The following is an 8,015-nucleotide window of genomic DNA, read 5'->3' on the forward strand; positions in this document are numbered from 1 at the left end:
TGTGGGGGGGGAGATGGGGCTCCAGCCTCCAGCCTTCAGTCCAATAAGGGACAGCTGGAATAAACTGATTGCTGCTGAAGTGGCCTCTGGGGCTGTTTATTCCTGAAAAGTGGTTGCTGGTGGCAGTTATAAATGCTGCCAGGAGAGCCCTGCCAGCCAGCAGCTCGGGGACAGCCTGGCAAACTGGCTCTGGAGGTCACCCAGGCAGCAGCCCCAGCAAGGGCACTGGGTGCTGTCACCTTCCCAGTGGTGCGGGTTGAGGCTTTGGGACATGCCGGGTTATCTGGCTGAGCAGCCAGGCAGCGACGTGGAGCGTAAGGTTAATGCCTTTGCAGTATGGATCCAGCCCCTATCACTTGTCTGCTTTATCCAGATGTGCAGACACCGGACAGCAGTATCTCACTCCGAGGAGGAGTACATAATACACCTCTGGGACTGATAGTGGTGTGTTGTGGGATTTGGGGGGTCCTGGGGGGAAACAGCTGTGAGTTCACTCACATGCAGAAGCTTTATTTTATACCAAAACTACCAAAAAACCCCCACCCCAAAACTGCTTTAGTGAAATAACAGGAAAGTGGCAACAAAAGCTGTGTTAGTTTTAGAAGGTGTGCCTTAAAGCACCTCGATTAACTGGTAATTGGGTTCTGACTCTCCACTTACAGGCCACATGTACCTGTCCTGGCCTCCTTTCCTTCCCCTTCCCAGTGGCTTGCTTTGGATAAAAAATTAAAATTCTTCGGACAAGGACTTTGCCCCATGCCCTGCGTCCCCAGGTGTGTGCCTCACCTCTAGAAGAGACAGGACCTCGTGATCCCTACCCCCTTTGCAGGCTCCCCAGCACACCCACTAGCTATCTACACCTTAATGCCTCCTACAAAGCCAAAGCAAAGCCACCGCAAGCTGTCCCCCCCGCCGTAACCATGGCCTCCCCTCAGCAGCTTGGTGCTCTCACAAGAAAAGTAAGGAGGCTGAGGCTGGAGCCGGGCAGGGAAGCCCCTGGGTCTAACACAGTTGAGCACATAAAGCCCACAAAACTGCTTTTAACTTGGCCAAACAGCCACCAAAATGTTCCATCTATCTATCTATCCACCTATCTACCTTCCATCCGTCCATCCATGCTGGCCCACCTTTTGCCAAGAGACAGAGCTGTTAAGTCCTCACCCGTAGGTTCCCCACCCATGGGTTCCCAACCATGCTCCACCACAACGCCCACTGCCCGCCCAGGCAGCTCCTTACCGCTGGCTGTGTTCTGTCTGTCAGGTAGGCCGAACAAATGGTGCTATTGCAAGCTCTGGGGTTCCTCCAGTCATCCCCATGTCCCCACAGCTGCAGGGGTTGGGGTCATTTCATATCTAGGCTTCACCAGGAGCCATAAACTGGACCTCCTTATGCTTATCTCAGCAGCAAGGGCTGATCGGCAGCAAGGAGGATTATGTGACCCCATGCCTTATGGGTGTGTTTTAGTACAGGCTTAGGTGTATTCTGAGTACCTCAAGTAGGGTGTATTTGGGATACGATGCAGTTGTAGCAGTGAATGTGGTAGGGGTGCCTCACCGCGGTGGGACGCGTGGTCTGGTCACGTGGCAGGACATCCAGCCTCGCTGCTCCAGGCTGTGTTTCTACCTCCAGTCAGCAGCTCCCCTTTACAAGCCATCCCACCGCCACCTGCCAGCCTCACAGAAAGCCCTCACATGTCTACTTGGCTTCAGCCAAGGGAGCTACTGCTAAATCCAGCAAGAGCCAGCGTCTTCTTGGAGTGGTCCTGAGGGCGTGCAGGATTCAACCTGACGTTTCCTTCACCCGAGCTTGCTGCTACATTGCTATCTCTACTCCCTTAAGCATCGCCCTGGTTCACAACACACGCCCCCGCCTCCGGCCTCTGTTACACGAATGTAAGTACCACAATTACCAGCTCTTCCATTTTAATAAATAGGAAAAACTCATGTATTCCAGTGAGGGTGAATGTGTCCTGTCCCAGAGATTATTTTTTATTGTGGTTATTTACAACACTACTGGCCAAAGAACCAAAGCAAAACAGCTTCTTTTCACTGCCCCATCATCTCAAGATATGGCCGCACTCCTCTGGGAAGCAAAGAGCTCGGAGAAAGCTTCCTGCTGAAACGGACTCCTCATCAAGCAGGCTAAAGCACCGCAGGATGTTTGCTTGGCTCCCTGAAGTCCTCACAGCCCACAGTCTGGCATAGCACTTACATGTCATTGCCAGGATACATTCAGGCCCTGGCAGTTCTTGCCACCACAGTTTTCCAGGTTGATCTTCCTACGAGGTGAAATCTGTAGAGCTATCAGCTCTGACACTTAACAGCAATGCCATATAAAATGCTGGAATGTCAACTGTTGGTATGGGAGGAAGATGGAGCTTGAAGGCTTCGTGTTTATGGTCACGTGTGCTAATACCATATCTTATAAAATTTGTCAAATTTGCCAAGAAATTAACCTATTAATTTCTTTGAGGTATGTTTTTGTTCTTTTCTGTGCTTGACTGCATTTGCAAAGTCAATAAAGTAAATTCAATACCTGAGGTCAGTTATAACAGAAGAGGAATGAGCACTGGGGAGAGATGAATCTTCTCACATGGATGTCAAAGGCAGGGTCAGATGAATCATGCTCTAGAAGTGCTCATTTCTCTCCATTAACAACCAGTCCAAGGTGAGTCGAGACCAGCCCAGGTGTCTATCCTATAAACACCTAAGGTGAGATCAATCCTAACATGATGTCTGCAGAAAAGCTTAATTGTACCTTAGAACTCGGGGAAGCTGAAGGACAAACAGTATCATTTTTTTCGGCAAATATTCATTGGGGCTTTAAGGGTAACTGATTGTGTTCAGTCACCAAAACTTAAAACCTTAACAGTGAACTATGCTCCTAGAAATAATCTGAAATGGTTGTTAAAGAATCAAAGGTTTGGTGCTGTAGTAAAGACAAATTACTTGCAAAAACTCAGTTGGTCTACAGCCTGGTCCAACTCCTACTGCGTTGGTTACCTGCATTGTGGTTTCACCTACTGGAGAGAAGTGTGAAACTCAGTTGCTCACCAGTAATGTTTGTATTACAATCTAATTACTTAGAATTTTTTTTTTTTTTAACAAACAGGAAAGAACTGATAGAGTAGGAAAAGAATAAACAGCTGCTTTGTGTTTCTCTGCAGAGAGGTAGGTGGGATGGAAGAAAGGAAGACTACAGCAAACTGAATTACCTTTGACTCCTCTTTATTTGTTATATGTTATCACTCATGTTTTACCTTGCAGCAACCCTAAATAATAGCCATTAAAAAAATCAGGATCATTCTTTCAACTCAGTTATTTAGGGACAACTTTGGTTTACATCTGATGATGGGCTTATTTGTAAGAACAGAAGCTCCTACAGCCTTCTAAGCTGAAGAGACCTTGTTTCTCAAGTACAGGAGAGAATGGTCGGTATGACGAGATGGGCTTCCAAGATAAATCTTTTGTGGTCTCTTCTTTGTGGAAAGGTAAAGAAAACCAAGAAAAAAGTAGATACTTAGTCATACAGGTTGTGACTTCTTTAGGAACATTTTAAGGAAAAGAAGAAAAAGCTAGAAGCCAGTGGACAATTAAAAAACCTTTAAGTAATTGTGCACTAGGAAGACATTTTGGCAGAGCATCAAGGGAAAGAGGAAGAAGGTTCAGTACTGAACCAGGACCCACCAAGTGGGGCCTGGGGAAGGCTGTTCTCACTAGCAGCACGAAACAGTGTTTGGGGGAGGGATGAGCAAATGGTTACAAATGCTTGTTCTTGGCCTTTGCCTAGTGTGTAAGGTGAAGAACCTTCTGGTGTCCCATCAGTGATGAGCTTCTCCTCCTGCTCTTAAAGGCTGGGAGGTCTCAGAGCTACTGCAGTCCAGTTAGAAGGGGAAGGTCAAGCCTTAAAAAAACAAGATCACACTAGAAAATGAACTTAGGATTGGATGTTCTCCTCAGATATGGATTTTCTCTTTTTTTTCATGGATATAGAAGAGCTGAGCAATCCAAGAGGTGCTTGCAGGGTAGTTAGTCCTGTTTGGACTGCTTTGGTCTGACAAAAGCCCCCTGCCTTGAAAAATGACCTCATGTTGCATGTAAAAACTGCACAAATAGCTAAATTTTTGCTCCAGCTGAGAAGGTGGGTGAGAGGAACCAAAACCAGGGGACTTTGTGCCAAGCCTCTTAAAGCTGAATGCATGGCATATGCTGGGGGAGCAGGGTTACGTTTGCCACTGTGGATGCCCTAAGTCAAATGTTCTCCAGCTAACACTGTAAGTAAATCCCATCATGAATATACATAGAGGCAAATGCATGATAGAGAAGCAGTTCTTACTTTCATTTTAGTGCAGTATATCCAGCAAAATGTCATGTAAAATAACTTTGAGGTTAACCACAGGGGGGAAAAAAAGCATTAAATTTTATGCAACTCTGCGGTTCTGCTTCACGTTGCAAAGATTAGCTATCTGTTCAAAATATTCTCTAATGTAAGAATGAGGCCTAAAACAGGCTTTTCATAATTATTAGACTGTGTATGTATGTCAATTAATCTAACAATCCATAAAAATATGTGTATTTCTATAACAAAGCTACCATTTTTCCCTTACAAATGTATAGATGTATATTATACATCCACCTCTCCCATTGAGTCCACTGTAAGAAAGAACCCAACTGGAGATACTCCTTTTGCATTGTGAAGTGTGGGGAATGGGGTTCAAACGGCAGGGAAAATTACACTGACCTACGACTACCTCCATTCCCATTAAGTTTTGTAGGTGTTAGACATAGAAGAAAAAAATTAGCTCTGTTCATCAGATTCTATTTCAGCTAATGTTAAGCAGGATGGCAGTGTCCTGGGAAGGGTGGGGAGCTGACACAAGGGTGAGCAAATGAAAAAATGAAAAGCCTTGCCAAAAAAAAAAAAGAAAAAGAAAAAGAAAAAAAAGTCACACTGGAAACTAATTTCTACAAATGCAATAGTATGAAAACTTTCCAGTAGGTGTTGTGCTACTTTGGTTCCCAGGCAGCAAAAACTTGCATGGCTGGCACTTGGGCACATTAAACTGCAGCAAAAATGTCCTTGATATGCTATTACATTTTCACAAGGCTGAGGTGTTTCTCAGTGATGCTAGATCTGAGCTTTTTATCGTTGCAATATTAGTTTCCTAAATGTCAGATCATACCTATGATTATCACACACAAAATCCTTCCATCTGGCCATTGGGAAGAGGATTGCAATTCCCCTTTGTGCTTCAGGTCTATGCAGTGTTCAAAACCAGTATTTGAGAATTTGGGCATCCTGGCAAGATTCCCTCACTGTGACTTGCAGAAATACTGCATTCAGTGGAGGCAGACGCTGGGTTTTCACTCTCATTCAAACACAAACACAGCAGATTTTGATATGAATAGTAATGCTGTCTAGAAATACAAAGGACATGATTCAGCTGGGTAAACATAAGGATCTAGTATCATTTGAGACACCCTATGTTTAGACAACCTGAAGTGAGCCCAACCAGACTGTGTGCATTGCTTTGGGGGAGCTAATAAGCTGGAGAGGCAAGCAATATTGTTGTCTTCTGCCTTACTCTTATGCTGAGTCATTTAGGTTTATTACATGCTATGTTTGCATAGCAAATGTGAACAAGTCACACAGATAGCTTGAGCACTTGCAAGTTATGTAGTCTAAAAAATAAATATCCTTTCCCACTAAGGGATTGTTTGTCCTCCTAGACTCTGAATATGGCCGAGAAGCACAGCTCAACCACATGATTATCTATCTACTATTTCTACAGTAGCCTTTTAATTAATACCAGTGTCATGACATCTCTGGTCCTAGGAATGTGCACTGCCTATGCATAATTAAAGATAGATTTCAATAGGACTAATAGTGAAATGAGCAGGGTACATGATAAAACTGTTCCTTTGTCATTCACTTAAGCAAAATCAATCAAAACACTTCAATATGCTAATAAACTGCAAAATTATTCATTGAGATGGTTTGTTCCTTCATCATGTCATAGTGTCAAAGAATTTGTCACCAGTGCTTCCGCACAGATTTTCAGTATTTTTTGCATATGTAACGACGTCTTAAGAGAAAACAGCACAGAAGCTCAGGCCCTACAAAAGGCCATGTCAGATGTGTGAGGGCTGTGAATTTAACATACTTTGAGCATGCTAATATAGAATAATATATCTAAGTCTGTCTTATTTTCTTTCCTGTACTCTAAAACTCATTCTTACGTTTTTTTCTTCATTCATACAACTCTATTTTTAGAAGTTGTATGATTAAACTGAAGAAATATTTTTTCATTCATGTGCAATAGCCTAATACTCCTTGTATGTAAACAACAACATTAATTGCAGGCTATAAAGCTCATTCTGTAAGCATTTGAGTGACTGGCCAGAGGCTGCAGAGCTATTGCTTGCGGTGTTATATATTATTGTATAAAATCTGTGTTAGGTGAAGAATGAGGTCAAGGTAAGGGACAACATTCAAGAATGTTTCTTTGTTCCCCTTCCACTAAATTAGAGAATGTTACACACATCTGTTTACATTCACTTTACCGCTAATGAGTTTAACAAAGGCTGCGTGATTTACATGTTGTAGAGCTGAAAAAGACAGGTTCAAGCCACTTTCACTCTAGTACATCTGGTGCTGAACCAGATGCTCTAAACCAGAGTGCCTGTAGCTGCAATGCAGCCTTGAGAATGCAGTTCCCCAGCACACGGTGAGGTTAATTCTGCCAATTGCATGCATTTTAAGAGATGGGCCAGAGCATCTTTGCCCCTCTTCCCTCCTTTCCTTCAGGAACACCCATGGAGTGGGGCTTTAAAGGGATTCCTCTGGGTCTGTGAATCCGATGCAGGTGGTACAGCAGGGAGGTAACATGGCGCAGAGCTTCCTACAGGACATTCACTGGAGTACTTACCTTCACAAATGGCTTTTGCAGCCCGCGCTGTGCTCCCTGCTGGTGCGACACCACTGAGCTACTGAAACTGTACTAAGAATGAATTCTTGTTATGAGCATGGAGGCACTTGCTGAAATTCAGTATAGTAACTTTTTGGTTAGTTTACTGGGACATGAAATTCTTGGAAGTGAGATACCTATCTTAGTGTTATTTTTCTGGTAAAATGTTTTCATTAAAGAAAGCCATTTAGTTCCTACTTAATTATTATTTCTGGAAGTGCTACCAGGGTTAGACATTTAACTTGTAAATGCCAAGCGTTCTGTCAATCCTGCTCAGTCTAATAAAACCTATTTATTATGTCTATCTACAAAGCATCCCAATTATTACAAGTCCAAGGCTTCAAATGGGTCAGTTTGGTTTCCAGCCCTCACTTTTAGTTTACAAACAGATGAAGAATCTGTTTGGCTCTGGCACTGGAGTCCTTTGGGGTGACCAGTGGGGTCACGTACAGTGCAGGTGACTCCAAAACAGTCTCTAGAGACGAGGCATGTCAGAGTCTAAGGAATGTAAGACCATTTCCCATAAAATCAATTTGATACAGCCTGCCTTGGTAATAGCTTCATGCCTGTGTCCTGACTACCATCGTTGCCAGAGGCCGCACTTTCATAGTCCAGCACCATACCCTGGTGGAACAAGAACACCACTCGATCGTTCCACAAGGAATTGAACTGAAAACCTCGGTTCTCTGTAAGCAAAAAAATCAAGAGCTATCCCAACGTACACTGTGAGGAGGAATGCCTCGGCCTTTAAGCAATAAGGTGTCTGGAAGAGTAGTGGTATACGGACCTGATGGCTCAGATTAAATTTCAGACAACCTCAGGCAAGAAATCATGATGCACTCCGAGATACACACTGGAAGGGCTGCTGTAAATTGTACATTGTGGTTCTTTAAACCTCTTGCTGATGCTAAAGCTACTAGGGAGGCTTGAGACTTTGGATTCCTGCACTGATGTCCAAGTTCAAAATTTTCAGTACCAAAGGGTTCAAAACCTTGCTGTTAGTTGCTTAATTGTGGGAAACAGAAAGACATAGGCTTCTTTATAGCAT

The sequence above is a fragment of the Ciconia boyciana genome, chromosome 5, assembly GCF_034638445.1.
Source record: "Ciconia boyciana chromosome 5, ASM3463844v1, whole genome shotgun sequence".
NCBI lineage: Eukaryota > Metazoa > Chordata > Aves > Ciconiiformes > Ciconiidae > Ciconia > Ciconia boyciana.